The following is a 16,085-nucleotide window of genomic DNA, read 5'->3' on the forward strand; positions in this document are numbered from 1 at the left end:
AAGAATTTTTTTTACGAATTTTTTTTTTTCTGAAGGAAGAATTTTTTTGAGGTGACTGTTGTGGGGAACTTTTTTTTTTCAATGGCATATGAAAACTGCTATCGAAACGTTCTTCTTATTGCAATGTTTGGCATCCTGAGTTCAGCTTGGCAAGCTGTGAAACACTCTTGAAAACCATTTGGAAAAAAAGTTTGGGCAAAATTTTCCTTTTTGGTGGAAGATTATATTTTGAGAGGAACATTTTTTTTAACATAGGAAGAATTTTTTTTACGATTTTTTTTTCTGAAGGAAGAATTTTTTTGAGGTGACTGTTGTGGTGAACTTTTTTTTTTTTCAATGGCATATGAAAACTGCTACCGAAATGTTCTTCTTATTGCAATGTTTGGCATCCTGAGTTCAGCTTGGCAAGCTGTGAAACACTCTTGAAAACCATTTGGAAAAAAAGTTTGGGCAAAATTTTCCTTTTTGGTGGAAGATTACATTTTGAGAGGAAGATTTTTTTTAACATAGGAAGATTTTTTTACGATTTTTTTTTTCTGAAGGAAGAATTTTTTTGAAGTGACTGTTGTGGGGAACTTTTTTTTTTCAATGGCATATTTGTTCTTAATATTTCAATACAAACACTATGTACAACTTGTTTGGCATCCAGAGTTCAGCTTGGCAAGCTGTGAAATATTCTTGAAAACCATTTGGAAAAAAAGTTAGAGGAAATTTTTCTTTTTGGTGGAATACTATATTTTGAGAGGAAGATTTTTTTTAACATAGGAAGAATTTTTTTACGAATTTTTTTTTTCTGAAGGAAGAATTTTTTTGAGATGAATGTTGTGGGGAACTTTTTTTTTTCAAAGGCAAATGAAAAATGCTTCCAAAAAGTTCTTAATATTTCAATACAAACACTATGTACAACTTGTTTGGCATCCTGAGTTCAGCTTGGAAAGCTGTGAAAGACTCTTGAAAACCATTTGGAAAAAAAGTTTGAGCAAAATTTTTCTTTTTGGTGGAAGATTATATTTTGAGAGGAAGATTTTTTTTAACAAAGGAAGAATTTTTTTTACGAATTTTTTTTTTTCTCAAGGATGAATTTTTTTGAGGTGACTTTTGTGGGGAACTTTTTTCTTTTCAATGGCATATGTGTTCTTAATATTTCAATACAAACACTATGTACAACTTGTTTGGCATCCTGAGTTCAGCTTGGCAATCTGTGAAAGACTCTTGAAAACCATTTGGAAAAAAAGTTTGGGCAAAATTTTTCTTTTTGGTGGAAGATTACATTTTGAGAGGAAGATTTTTTTTAACATAGGAAGAATTTTTTTACGAATTTTTTTTTTCTGAAGGAAGAATTTTTTTGAGATGAATGTTGTGGGGAACTTTTTTTTTTCAAAGGCAAATGAAAAATGCTTCCAAAAAGTTCTTAATATTTCAATACAAACACTATGTACAAGTGTACAAGTGTTTCAATTTCACTGAAAGCTGATGATAAAATTGACTTAAGATTTCAATGCAAATACTATATATAACTAGTTTAGCATGCTGAGTTCTGCTTGGCAAGCCATGAAAGACTCTTGAAAACCATTTGGAACAAAAGTTACAGCACATTTGAACAAAGTTGAAAATTAGCCTTATTTCAGTGAGAGCTGCAGAAAGAAGCAATAAAATTTCACTGAAAGCTGATGATAAAATTGACTTAAGATTTCAATGCAAATACTATATATAACTAGTTTAGCATGCTGAGTTCTGCTTGGCAAGCCATGAAAGACTCTTGAAAACCATTTGGAACAAAAGTTACAGCACATTTGAACAAAGTTGAAAATTAGCCTTATTTCAGTGAGAGCTGCAGAAAGAAGCAATAAAATTTCACTGAAAGCTGATGATAAAATTGACTTAAGATTTCAATGCAAATACTATATATAACTAGTTTAGCATGCTGAGTTCTGCTTGGCAAGCCATGAAAGACTCTTGAAAACCATTTGGAACAAAAGTTACAGCACATTTGAACAAAGTTGAAAATTAGCCTTATTTCAGTGAGAGCTGCAGAAAGAAGCAATAAAATTTCACTGAAAGCTGATGATAAAATTGACTTAAGATTTCAATGCAAATACTGTATATAACTAGTTTAGCATGCTGAGTTCTGCTTGGCAAGCCATGAAAGACTCTTGAAAACCATTTGGAACAAAAGTTACAGCACATTTGAACAAAGTTGAAAATTAGCCTTATTTCAGTGAGAGCTGCAGAAAGAAGCAATAAAATTTCACTGAAAGCTGATGATAAAATTGACTTAATATTCCAATGCAAATACTATATATAACTAGTTTAGCATGCTGAGTTCTGCTTGGCAAGCCATGAAAGACTCTTGAAAACCATTTGGAACAAAAGTTACAGCACATTTGAACAAAGTTGAAAATTAGCCTTATTTCAGTGAGAGCTGCAGAAAGAAGCAATAAAATTTCACTGAAAGCTGAAAAAAAGTTTGAGCAAAATTTTTCTTTTTGGTGGAAGATTATATTTTGAGAGGAAGATTTCTTTTATCACAGGAAGATTTTTTTTATCGACATTGGTTTTTTTTGGAGGAAGAATTTTTTTTCGGTTGACAGTGGGAATTCTTTTTTTGAAGGCAAATGAAAACTGCTTCTGAAATCTGCTTTATATTTCAATGCAAATAATAGAAAGTACAACTTGTTTGGAATCCTGAGTTCAGCTTGGCAAGCTGTGAAATACTCTTGAAAACCATTTGGAAAAAAAGTTTGAGCAAAATTTTTCTTTTTGGTGGAAGAGTATATTTTGAGACGAAGATTTTTTTTAACATAGGAAGAATTTTTTTTACGAATTTTTTTTTTCTGAAGGAAGAATTTTTTTGAGGTGACTGTTGTGGGGAACTTTTTTTTTTCAATGGCATATGAAAACTGCTATCGAAACGTTCTTCTTATTGCAATGTTTGGCATCCTGAGTTCAGCTTGGCAAGCTGTGAAACACTCTTGAAAACCATTTGGAAAAAAAGTTTGGGCAAAATTTTCCTTTTTGGTGGAAGATTATATTTTGAGAGGAACATTTTTTTTAACATAGGAAGAATTTTTTTACTAATTTTTTTTTCTGAAGGAAGAATTTTTTTGAGGTGACTGTTGTGAACTTTTTTTTTTTTCAATGGCATATGAAAACTGCTACCGAAATGTTCTTCTTATTGCAATGTTTGGCATCCTGAGTTCAGCTTGGCAAGCTGTGAAACACTCTTGAAAGCCATTTGGAAAAAAAGTTTGGGCAAAATTTTCCTTTTTGGTGGAAGATTATATTTTGAGAGGAAGATTTTTTTTAACATAGGAAGAATTTTTTTACGAATTTTTTTTTTCTGAAAGAAGAATTTTTTTGAGGTGACTGTTGTGGGGAACTTTTTTTTTTCAATGGCATATGAAAACTGCTATCGAAACGTTCTTCTTATTGCAATGTTTGGCATCCTGAGTTCAGCTTGGCAAGCTGTGAAACACTCTTGAAAACCATTTGGAAAAAAAGTTTGGGCAAAATTTTCCTTTTTGGTGGAAGATTATATTTTGAGAGGAACATTTTTTTTAACATAGGAAGAATTTTTTTTACGATTTTTTTTTCTGAAGGAAGAATTTTTTTGAGGTGACTGTTGTGGTGAACTTTTTTTTTTTTCAATGGCATATGAAAACTGCTACCGAAATGTTCTTCTTATTGCAATGTTTGGCATCCTGAGTTCAGCTTGGCAAGCTGTGAAACACTCTTGAAAACCATTTGGAAAAAAAGTTTGGGCAAAATTTTCCTTTTTGGTGGAAGATTACATTTTGAGAGGAAGATTTTTTTTAACATAGGAAGAATTTTTTTACGATTTTTTTTTTCTGAAGGAAGAATTTTTTTGAAGTGACTGTTGTGGGGAACTTTTTTTTTTCAATGGCATATTTGTTCTTAATATTTCAATACAAACACTATGTACAACTTGTTTGGCATCCAGAGTTCAGCTTGGCAAGCTGTGAAAGACTCTTGAAAACCATTTGGAAAAAAAGTTAGAGGAAATTTTTCTTTTTGGTGGAATACTATATTTTGAGAGGAACATTTTTTTAACATAGGAAGAATTTTTTTACGATTTTTTTTTTCTGAAGGAAGAATTTTTTTGATGTGACTGTTGTAGGGAACTTTTTTTTTTTTCAAAGGCAAATGAAAACTGCTATCGAAACGTTCTTCTTATTGCAATGTTTGGCATCCTGAGTTCAGCTTGGCAAGCTGTGAAACACTCTTGAAAACCATTTGGAAAAAAAGTTTGGGCAAAATTTTCCTTTTTGGTGGAAGATTATATTTTGAGAGGAACATTTTTTTTAACATAGGAAGAATTTTTTTACTAATTTTTTTTTCTGAAGGAAGAATTTTTTTGAGGTGACTGTTGTGAACTTTTTTTTTTTTCAATGGCATATGAAAACTGCTACCGAAATGTTCTTCTTATTGCAATGTTTGGCATCCTGAGTTCAGCTTGGCAAGCTGTGAAACACTCTTGAAAGCCATTTGGAAAAAAAGTTTGGGCAAAATTTTCCTTTTTGGTGGAAGATTATATTTTGAGAGGAAGATTTTTTTTAACATAGGAAGAATTTTTTTACGAATTTTTTTTTTCTGAAAGAAGAATTTTTTTGAGGTGACTGTTGTGGGGAACTTTTTTTTTTCAATGGCATATGAAAACTGCTATCGAAACGTTCTTCTTATTGCAATGTTTGGCATCCTGAGTTCAGCTTGGCAAGCTGTGAAACACTCTTGAAAACCATTTGGAAAAAAAGTTTGGGCAAAATTTTCCTTTTTGGTGGAAGATTATATTTTGAGAGGAAGATTTTTTTTAACACAGGAAGAATTTTTTTACGAATTTTTTTTTTCTGAAAGAAGAATTTTTTTGAGGTGACTGTTGTGGGGAACTTTTTTTTTCAATGGCATATGAAAACTGCTACCGAAATGTTCTTCTTATTGCAATGTTTGGAATCCTGAGTTCAGCTTGGCAAGCTGTGAAATACTCTTGAAAACCATTTGGAAAAAAAGTTTGAGCAAAATTTTTCTTTTTGGTGGAAGACTATATTTTGAGACGAAGATTTTTTTTAACATAGGAAGAATTTTTTTTACGAATTTTTTTTTTTCTGAAGGAAGAATTTTTTTGAGGTGACTGTTGTGGGGAACTTTTTTTTTTCAATGGCATATGAAAACTGCTATCGAAACGTTCTTCTTATTGCAATGTTTGGCATCCTGAGTTCAGCTTGGCAAGCTGTGAAACACTCTTGAAAACCATTTGGAAAAAAAGTTTGGGCAAAATTTTCCTTTTTGGTGGAAGATTATATTTTGAGAGGAACATTTTTTTTAACATAGGAAGAATTTTTTTTACGATTTTTTTTTCTGAAGGAAGAATTTTTTTGAGGTGACTGTTGTGGTGAACTTTTTTTTTTTTCAATGGCATATGAAAACTGCTACCGAAATGTTCTTCTTATTGCAATGTTTGGCATCCTGAGTTCAGCTTGGCAAGCTGTGAAACACTCTTGAAAACCATTTGGAAAAAAAGTTTGGGCAAAATTTTCCTTTTTGGTGGAAGATTACATTTTGAGAGGAAGATTTTTTTTAACATAGGAAGATTTTTTTACGATTTTTTTTTTCTGAAGGAAGAATTTTTTTGAAGTGACTGTTGTGGGGAACTTTTTTTTTTCAATGGCATATTTGTTCTTAATATTTCAATACAAACACTATGTACAACTTGTTTGGCATCCAGAGTTCAGCTTGGCAAGCTGTGAAATACTCTTGAAAACCATTTGGAAAAAAAGTTAGAGGAAATTTTTCTTTTTGGTGGAATACTATATTTTGAGAGGAACATTTTTTTAACATAGGAAGAATTTTTTTACGATTTTTTTTTTCTGAAGGAAGAATTTTTTTGAGGTGACTTTTGTGGGGAACTTTTTTCTTTTCAATGGCATATGTGTTCTTAATATTTCAATACAAACACTATGTACAACTTGTTTGGCATCCTGAGTTCAGCTTGGCAATCTGTGAAAGACTCTTGAAAACCATTTGGAAAAAAAGTTTGGGCAAAATTTTTCTTTTTGGTGGAAGATTACATTTTGAGAGGAAGATTTTTTTTAACATAGGAAGAATTTTTTTACGAATTTTTTTTTTCTGAAGGAAGAATTTTTTTGAGATGAATGTTGTGGGGAACTTTTTTTTTTCAAAGGCAAATGAAAAATGCTTCCAAAAAGTTCTTAATATTTCAATACAAACACTATGTACAAGTGTACAAGTGTTTCAATTTCACTGAAAGCTGATGATAAAATTGACTTAAGATTTCAATGCAAATACTATATATAACTAGTTTAGCATGCTGAGTTCTGCTTGGCAAGCCATGAAAGACTCTTGAAAACCATTTGGAACAAAAGTTACAGCACATTTGAACAAAGTTGAAAATTAGCCTTATTTCAGTGAGAGCTGCAGAAAGAAGCAATAAAATTTCACTGAAAGCTGATGATAAAATTGACTTAAGATTTCAATGCAAATACTATATATAACTAGTTTAGCATGCTGAGTTCTGCTTGGCAAGCCATGAAAGACTCTTGAAAACCATTTGGAACAAAAGTTACAGCACATTTGAACAAAGTTGAAAATTAGCCTTATTTCAGTGAGAGCTGCAGAAAGAAGCAATAAAATTTCACTGAAAGCTGATGATAAAATTGACTTAAGATTTCAATGCAAATACTATATATAACTAGTTTAGCATGCTGAGTTCTGCTTGGCAAGCCATGAAAGACTCTTGAAAACCATTTGGAACAAAAGTTACAGCACATTTGAACAAAGTTGAAAATTAGCCTTATTTCAGTGAGAGCTGCAGAAAGAAGCAATAAAATTTCACTGAAAGCTGATGATAAAATTGACTTAAGATTTCAATGCAAATACTATATATAACTAGTTTAGCATGCTGAGTTCTGCTTGGCAAGCCATGAAAGACTCTTGAAAACCATTTGGAACAAAAGTTACAGCACATTTGAACAAAGTTGAAAATTAGCCTTATTTCAGTGAGAGCTGCAGAAAGAAGCAATAAAATTTCACTGAAAGCTGATGATAAAATTGACTTAAGATTTCAATGCAAATACTATATATAACTAGTTTAGCATGCTGAGTTCTGCTTGGCAAGCCATGAAAGACTCTTGAAAACCATTTGGAACAAAAGTTACAGCACATTTGAACAAAGTTGAAAATTAGCCTTATTTCAGTGAGAGCTGCAGAAAGAAGCAATAAAATTTCACTGAAAGCTGATGATAAAATTGACTTAAGATTTCAATGCAAATACTATATATAACTAGTTTAGCATGCTGAGTTCTGCTTGGCAAGCCATGAAAGACTCTTGAAAACCATTTGGAACAAAAGTTACAGCACATTTGAACAAAGTTGAAAATTAGCCTTATTTCAGTGAGAGCTGCAGAAAGAAGCAATAAAATTTCACTGAAAGCTGATGATAAAATTGACTTCAGATTTCAATGCAAATACTATATATAACTAGTTTAGCATGCTGAGTTCTGCTTGGCAAGCCATGAAAGACTCTTGAAAACCATTTGGAACAAAAGTTACAGCACATTTGAACAAAGTTGAAAATTAGCCTTATTTCAGAGAGCTGCAGAAAGAAGCAATAAAATTTCACTGAAAGCTGAAAAAAAGTTTGAGCAAAATTTTTCTTTTTGGTGGAAGATTATATTTTGAGAGGAAGATTTCTTTTATCACAGGAAGATTTTTTTTATCGACATCGGTTTTTTTTGGAGGAAGATTTTTTTTTCGGTTGACAGTGGGAATTCTTTTTTTGAAGGCAAATGAAAACTGCTTCTGAAATCTGCTTTATATTTCAATGCAAATAATTGAAAGTACAACTTGTTTGGAATCCTGAGTTCAGCTTGGCAAGCTGTGAAATACTCTTGAAAACCATTTGGAAAAAAAGTTTGAGCAAAATTTTTCTTTTTGGTGGAAGAGTATATTTTGAGACGAAGATTTTTTTTAACATAGGAAGAATTTTTTTTACGAATTTTTTTTTTCTGAAGGAAGAATTTTTTTGAGGTGACTGTTGTGGGGAACTTTTTTTTTTCAATGGCATATGAAAACTGCTATCGAAACGTTCTTCTTATTGCAATGTTTGGCATCCTGAGTTCAGCTTGGCAAGCTGTGAAACACTCTTGAAAACCATTTGGAAAAAAAGTTTGGGCAAAATTTTCCTTTTTGGTGGAAGATTATATTTTGAGAGGAACATTTTTTTTAACATAGGAAGAATTTTTTTACTAATTTTTTTTTCTGAAGGAAGAATTTTTTTGAGGTGACTGTTGTGAACTTTTTTTTTTTTCAATGGCATATGAAAACTGCTACCGAAATGTTCTTCTTATTGCAATGTTTGGCATCCTGAGTTCAGCTTGGCAAGCTGTGAAACACTCTTGAAAGCCATTTGGAAAAAAAGTTTGGGCAAAATTTTCCTTTTTGGTGGAAGATTATATTTTGAGAGGAAGATTTTTTTTAACATAGGAAGAATTTTTTTACGAATTTTTTTTTTCTGAAAGAAGAATTTTTTTGAGGTGACTGTTGTGGGGAACTTTTTTTTTTCAATGGCATATGAAAACTGCTATCGAAACGTTCTTCTTATTGCAATGTTTGGCATCCTGAGTTCAGCTTGGCAAGCTGTGAAACACTCTTGAAAACCATTTGGAAAAAAAGTTTGGGCAAAATTTTCCTTTTTGGTGGAAGATTATATTTTGAGAGGAACATTTTTTTTAACATAGGAAGAATTTTTTTTACGATTTTTTTTTCTGAAGGAAGAATTTTTTTGAGGTGACTGTTGTGGTGAACTTTTTTTTTTTTCAATGGCATATGAAAACTGCTACCGAAATGTTCTTCTTATTGCAATGTTTGGCATCCTGAGTTCAGCTTGGCAAGCTGTGAAACACTCTTGAAAACCATTTGGAAAAAAAGTTTGGGCAAAATTTTCCTTTTTGGTGGAAGATTACATTTTGAGAGGAAGATTTTTTTTAACATAGGAAGAATTTTTTTACGATTTTTTTTTTCTGAAGGAAGAATTTTTTTGAGGTGACTGTTGTGAACTTTTTTTTTTTTCAATGGCATATGAAAACTGCTACCGAAATGTTCTTCTTATTGCAATGTTTGGCATCCTGAGTTCAGCTTGGCAAGCTGTGAAACACTCTTGAAAGCCATTTGGAAAAAAAGTTTGGGCAAAATTTTCCTTTTTGGTGGAAGATTATATTTTGAGAGGAAGATTTTTTTTAACATAGGAAGAATTTTTTTACGAATTTTTTTTTTCTGAAAGAAGAATTTTTTTGAGGTGACTGTTGTGGGGAACTTTTTTTTTTCAATGGCATATGAAAACTGCTATCGAAACGTTCTTCTTATTGCAATGTTTGGCATCCTGAGTTCAGCTTGGCAAGCTGTGAAACACTCTTGAAAACCATTTGGAAAAAAAGTTTGGGCAAAATTTTCCTTTTTGGTGGAAGATTATATTTTGAGAGGAAGATTTTTTTTAACACAGGAAGAATTTTTTTACGAATTTTTTTTTTCTGAAAGAAGAATTTTTTTGAGGTGACTGTTGTGGGGAACTTTTTTTTTCAATGGCATATGAAAACTGCTACCGAAATGTTCTTCTTATTGCAATGTTTGGAATCCTGAGTTCAGCTTGGCAAGCTGTGAAATACTCTTGAAAACCATTTGGAAAAAAAGTTTGAGCAAAATTTTTCTTTTTGGTGGAAGACTATATTTTGAGACGAAGATTTTTTTTAACATAGGAAGAATTTTTTTTACGAATTTTTTTTTTTCTGAAGGAAGAATTTTTTTGAGGTGACTGTTGTGGGGAACTTTTTTTTTTCAATGGCATATGAAAACTGCTATCGAAACGTTCTTCTTATTGCAATGTTTGGCATCCTGAGTTCAGCTTGGCAAGCTGTGAAACACTCTTGAAAACCATTTGGAAAAAAAGTTTGGGCAAAATTTTCCTTTTTGGTGGAAGATTATATTTTGAGAGGAACATTTTTTTTAACATAGGAAGAATTTTTTTTACGATTTTTTTTTCTGAAGGAAGAATTTTTTTGAGGTGACTGTTGTGGTGAACTTTTTTTTTTTTCAATGGCATATGAAAACTGCTACCGAAATGTTCTTCTTATTGCAATGTTTGGCATCCTGAGTTCAGCTTGGCAAGCTGTGAAACACTCTTGAAAACCATTTGGAAAAAAAGTTTGGGCAAAATTTTCCTTTTTGGTGGAAGATTACATTTTGAGAGGAAGATTTTTTTTAACATAGGAAGATTTTTTTACGATTTTTTTTTTCTGAAGGAAGAATTTTTTTGAAGTGACTGTTGTGGGGAACTTTTTTTTTTCAATGGCATATTTGTTCTTAATATTTCAATACAAACACTATGTACAACTTGTTTGGCATCCAGAGTTCAGCTTGGCAAGCTGTGAAATACTCTTGAAAACCATTTGGAAAAAAAGTTAGAGGAAATTTTTCTTTTTGGTGGAATACTATATTTTGAGAGGAACATTTTTTTAACATAGGAAGAATTTTTTTACGATTTTTTTTTTCTGAAGGAAGAATTTTTTTGAGGTGACTTTTGTGGGGAACTTTTTTCTTTTCAATGGCATATGTGTTCTTAATATTTCAATACAAACACTATGTACAACTTGTTTGGCATCCTGAGTTCAGCTTGGCAATCTGTGAAAGACTCTTGAAAACCATTTGGAAAAAAAGTTTGGGCAAAATTTTTCTTTTTGGTGGAAGATTACATTTTGAGAGGAAGATTTTTTTTAACATAGGAAGAATTTTTTTACGAATTTTTTTTTTCTGAAGGAAGAATTTTTTTGAGATGAATGTTGTGGGGAACTTTTTTTTTTCAAAGGCAAATGAAAAATGCTTCCAAAAAGTTCTTAATATTTCAATACAAACACTATGTACAAGTGTACAAGTGTTTCAATTTCACTGAAAGCTGATGATAAAATTGACTTAAGATTTCAATGCAAATACTATATATAACTAGTTTAGCATGCTGAGTTCTGCTTGGCAAGCCATGAAAGACTCTTGAAAACCATTTGGAACAAAAGTTACAGCACATTTGAACAAAGTTGAAAATTAGCCTTATTTCAGTGAGAGCTGCAGAAAGAAGCAATAAAATTTCACTGAAAGCTGATGATAAAATTGACTTAAGATTTCAATGCAAATACTATATATAACTAGTTTAGCATGCTGAGTTCTGCTTGGCAAGCCATGAAAGACTCTTGAAAACCATTTGGAACAAAAGTTACAGCACATTTGAACAAAGTTGAAAATTAGCCTTATTTCAGTGAGAGCTGCAGAAAGAAGCAATAAAATTTCACTGAAAGCTGATGATAAAATTGACTTAAGATTTCAATGCAAATACTATATATAACTAGTTTAGCATGCTGAGTTCTGCTTGGCAAGCCATGAAAGACTCTTGAAAACCATTTGGAACAAAAGTTACAGCACATTTGAACAAAGTTGAAAATTAGCCTTATTTCAGTGAGAGCTGCAGAAAGAAGCAATAAAATTTCACTGAAAGCTGATGATAAAATTGACTTAAGATTTCAATGCAAATACTATATATAACTAGTTTAGCATGCTGAGTTCTGCTTGGCAAGCCATGAAAGACTCTTGAAAACCATTTGGAACAAAAGTTACAGCACATTTGAACAAAGTTGAAAATTAGCCTTATTTCAGTGAGAGCTGCAGAAAGAAGCAATAAAATTTCACTGAAAGCTGATGATAAAATTGACTTAAGATTTCAATGCAAATACTATATATAACTAGTTTAGCATGCTGAGTTCTGCTTGGCAAGCCATGAAAGACTCTTGAAAACCATTTGGAACAAAAGTTACAGCACATTTGAACAAAGTTGAAAATTAGCCTTATTTCAGTGAGAGCTGCAGAAAGAAGCAATAAAATTTCACTGAAAGCTGATGATAAAATTGACTTAAGATTTCAATGCAAATACTATATATAACTAGTTTAGCATGCTGAGTTCTGCTTGGCAAGCCATGAAAGACTCTTGAAAACCATTTGGAACAAAAGTTACAGCACATTTGAACAAAGTTGAAAATTAGCCTTATTTCAGTGAGAGCTGCAGAAAGAAGCAATAAAATTTCACTGAAAGCTGATGATAAAATTGACTTCAGATTTCAATGCAAATACTATATATAACTAGTTTAGCATGCTGAGTTCTGCTTGGCAAGCCATGAAAGACTCTTGAAAACCATTTGGAACAAAAGTTACAGCACATTTGAACAAAGTTGAAAATTAGCCTTATTTCAGAGAGCTGCAGAAAGAAGCAATAAAATTTCACTGAAAGCTGAAAAAAAGTTTGAGCAAAATTTTTCTTTTTGGTGGAAGATTATATTTTGAGAGGAAGATTTCTTTTATCACAGGAAGATTTTTTTTATCGACATCGGTTTTTTTTGGAGGAAGATTTTTTTTTCGGTTGACAGTGGGAATTCTTTTTTTGAAGGCAAATGAAAACTGCTTCTGAAATCTGCTTTATATTTCAATGCAAATAATTGAAAGTACAACTTGTTTGGAATCCTGAGTTCAGCTTGGCAAGCTGTGAAATACTCTTGAAAACCATTTGGAAAAAAAGTTTGAGCAAAATTTTTCTTTTTGGTGGAAGACTATATTTTGAGACGAAGATTTTTTTTAACATAGGAAGAATTTTTTTTACGAATTTTTTTTTTCTGAAGGAAGAATTTTTTTGAGGTGACTGTTGTGGGGAACTTTTTTTTTTCAATGGCATATGAAAACTGCTATCGAAACGTTCTTCTTATTGCAATGTTTGGCATCCTGAGTTCAGCTTGGCAAGCTGTGAAACACTCTTGAAAACCATTTGGAAAAAAAGTTTGGGCAAAATTTTCCTTTTTGGTGGAAGATTATATTTTGAGAGGAACATTTTTTTTAACATAGGAAGAATTTTTTTACTAATTTTTTTTTCTGAAGGAAGAATTTTTTTGAGGTGACTGTTGTGAACTTTTTTTTTTTCAATGGCATATGAAAACTGCTACCGAAATGTTCTTCTTATTGCAATGTTTGGCATCCTGAGTTCAGCTTGGCAAGCTGTGAAACACTCTTGAAAACCATTTGGAAAAAAAGTTTGGGCAAAATTTTCCTTTTTGGTGGAAGATTATATTTTGAGAGGAACATTTTTTTTAACATAGGAAGAATTTTTTTACGAATTTTTTTTTTCTGAAAGAAGAATTTTTTTGAGGTGACTGTTGTGGGGAACTTTTTTTTTTCAATGGCATATGAAAACTGCTACCGAAATGTTCTTCTTATTGCAATGTTTGGAATCCTGAGTTCAGCTTGGCAAGCTGTGAAATACTCTTGAAAACCATTTGGAAAAAAAGTTTGAGCTAAATTTTTCTTTTTGGTGGAAGACTATATTTTGAGACGAAGATTTTTTTTAACATAGGAAGAATTTTTTTTACGAATTTTTTTTTTTCTGAAGGAAGAATTTTTTTGAGGTGACTGTTGTGGGGAACTTTTTTTTTTTTCAATGGCATATGAAAACTGCTACCGAAATGTTCTTCTTATTGCAATGTTTGGCATCCTGAGTTCAGCTTGGCAAGCTGTGAAACACTCTTGAAAACCATTTGGAAAAAAAGTTTGGGCAAAATTTTCCTTTTTGGTGGAAGATTATATTTTGAGACGAAGATTTTTTTTAACATAGGAAGAATTTTTTTACGATTTTTTTTTTCTGAAGGAAGAATTTTTTTGAGGTGACTGTTGTGGTGAACTTTTTTTTTTTTTCAATGGCATATGAAAACTGCTACCGAAATGTTCTTCTTTTTTTGCAATGTTTGGCATCCTGAGTTCAGCTTGGCAAGCTGTGAAAGACTCTACAAAACCATTTGGAAAAAAAATTTGAGCAAAATTTTTCTTTTTGGTGGAAGATTATATTTTGAGATGAAGATTTTTTTTAACATAGGAAGAATTTTTTTACGAATTTTTTTTTTTCTGAAGGAAGAATTTTTTTGAGGTGACTGTTGTGGGGAACTTTTTTCTTTTCAATGGCATATGTTTTCTTAATATTTCAACACAAACACTATGTACAACTTGTTTGGCATCCTGAGTTCAGCTTGGCAATCTGTGAAAGACTTGAAAACCATTTGGAAAAAAAGTTTGGGCAAAATTTTTCTTTTTGGTGGAAGATTACATTTTGAGAGGAAGATTTTTTTTAACATAGGAAGAATTTTTTTACGATTTTTTTTTTCTGAAGGAAGAATTTTTTTGAAGTGACTGTTGTGGGGAACTTTTTTTTTTCAATGGCATATTTGTTCTTAATATTTCAATACAAACACTATGTACAACTTGTTTGGCATCCAGAGTTCAGCTTGGCAAGCTGTGAAAGACTCTTGAAAACCATTTGGGTAAAAAGTTAGAGGAAATTTTTCTTTTTGGTGGAATACTATATTTTGAGAGGAACATTTTTTTAACATAGGAAGAATTTTTTTACGATTTTTTTTTTCTGAAGGAAGAATTTTTTTGATGTGACTGTTGTAGGGAACTTTTTTTTTTTTCAAAGGCAAATGAAAACTGCTTCCAAAATGTTCTTAATATTTCAATACAAACACTATGTACAACTTGTTTGGCATCCTGAGTTCAGCTTGGCAATCTGTGAAAGACTCTTGAAAACCATTTGGAAAAAAAGTTTGGGCAAAATTTTTCTTTTTGGTGGAAGATAACATTTTGAGAGGAAGATTTTTTTTAACATAGGAAGAATTTTTTTACGAATTTTTTTTTTCTGAAGGAAGAATTTTTTTGAGATGAATGTTGTGGGGAACTTTTTTTTTTCAAAGGCAAATGAAAAATGCTTCCAAAAAGTTCTTAATATTTCAATACAAACACTATGTACAAGTGTACAAGTGTTTCAATTTCACTGAAAGCTGATGATAAAATTGACTTAAGATTTCAATGCAAATACTATATATAACTAGTTTAGCATGCTGAGTTCTGCTTGGCAAGCCATGAAATACTCTTGAAAACCATTTGGAACAAAAGTTACAGCACATTTGAACAAAGTTGAAAATTAGCCTTATTTCAGTGAGAGCTGCAGAAAGAAGCAATAAAATTTCACTGAAAGCTGATGATAAAATTGACTTAAGATTTCAATGCAAATACTATATATAACTAGTTTAGCATGCTGAGTTCTGCTTGGCAAGCCATGAAAGACTCTTGAAAACCATTTGGAACAAAAGTTACAGCACATTTGAACAAAGTTGAAAATTAGCCTTATTTCAGTGAGAGCTGCAGAAAGAAGCAATAAAATTTCACTGAAAGCTGATGATAAAATTGACTTAAGATTTCAATGCAAATACTATATATAACTAGTTTAGCATGCTGAGTTCTGCTTGGCAAGCCATGAAAGACTCTTGAAAACCATTTGGAACAAAAGTTACAGCACATTTGAACAAAGTTGAAAATTAGCCTTATTTCAGTGAGAGCTGCAGAAAGAAGCAATAAAATTTCACTGAAAGCTGAAAAAAAGTTTGAGCAAAATTTTTCTTTTTGGTGGAAGATTATATTTTGAGAGGAAGATTTCTTTTATCACAGGAAGATTTTTTTTATCGACATTGGTTTTTTTTGGAGGAAGAATTTTTTTTCGGTTGACAGTGGGAATTCTTTTTTTGAAGGCAAATGAAAACTGCTTCTGAAATCTGCTTTATATTTCAATGCAAATAATTGAAAGTACAACTTGTTTGGAATCCTGAGTTCAGCTTGGCAAGCTGTGAAATACTCTTGAAAACCATTTGGAAAAAAAGTTTGAGCAAAATTTTTCTTTTTGGTGGAAGACTATATTTTGAGACGAAGATTTTTTTTAACATAGGAAGAATTTTTTTTACGAATTTTTTTTTTCTGAAGGAAGAATTTTTTTGAGGTGACTGTTGTGGGGAACTTTTTTTTTTCAATGGCATATGAAAACTGCTATCGAAACGTTCTTCTTATTGCAATGTTTGGCATCCTGAGTTCAGCTTGGCAAGCTGTGAAACACTCTTGAAAACCATTTGGAAAAAAAGTTTGGGCAAAATTTT

The sequence above is a fragment of the Ammodytes marinus genome (genome assembly GCF_949987685.1).
Source record: "Ammodytes marinus genome assembly, chromosome: 6".
Classification (NCBI taxonomy): domain Eukaryota; kingdom Metazoa; phylum Chordata; class Actinopteri; order Uranoscopiformes; family Ammodytidae; genus Ammodytes; species Ammodytes marinus.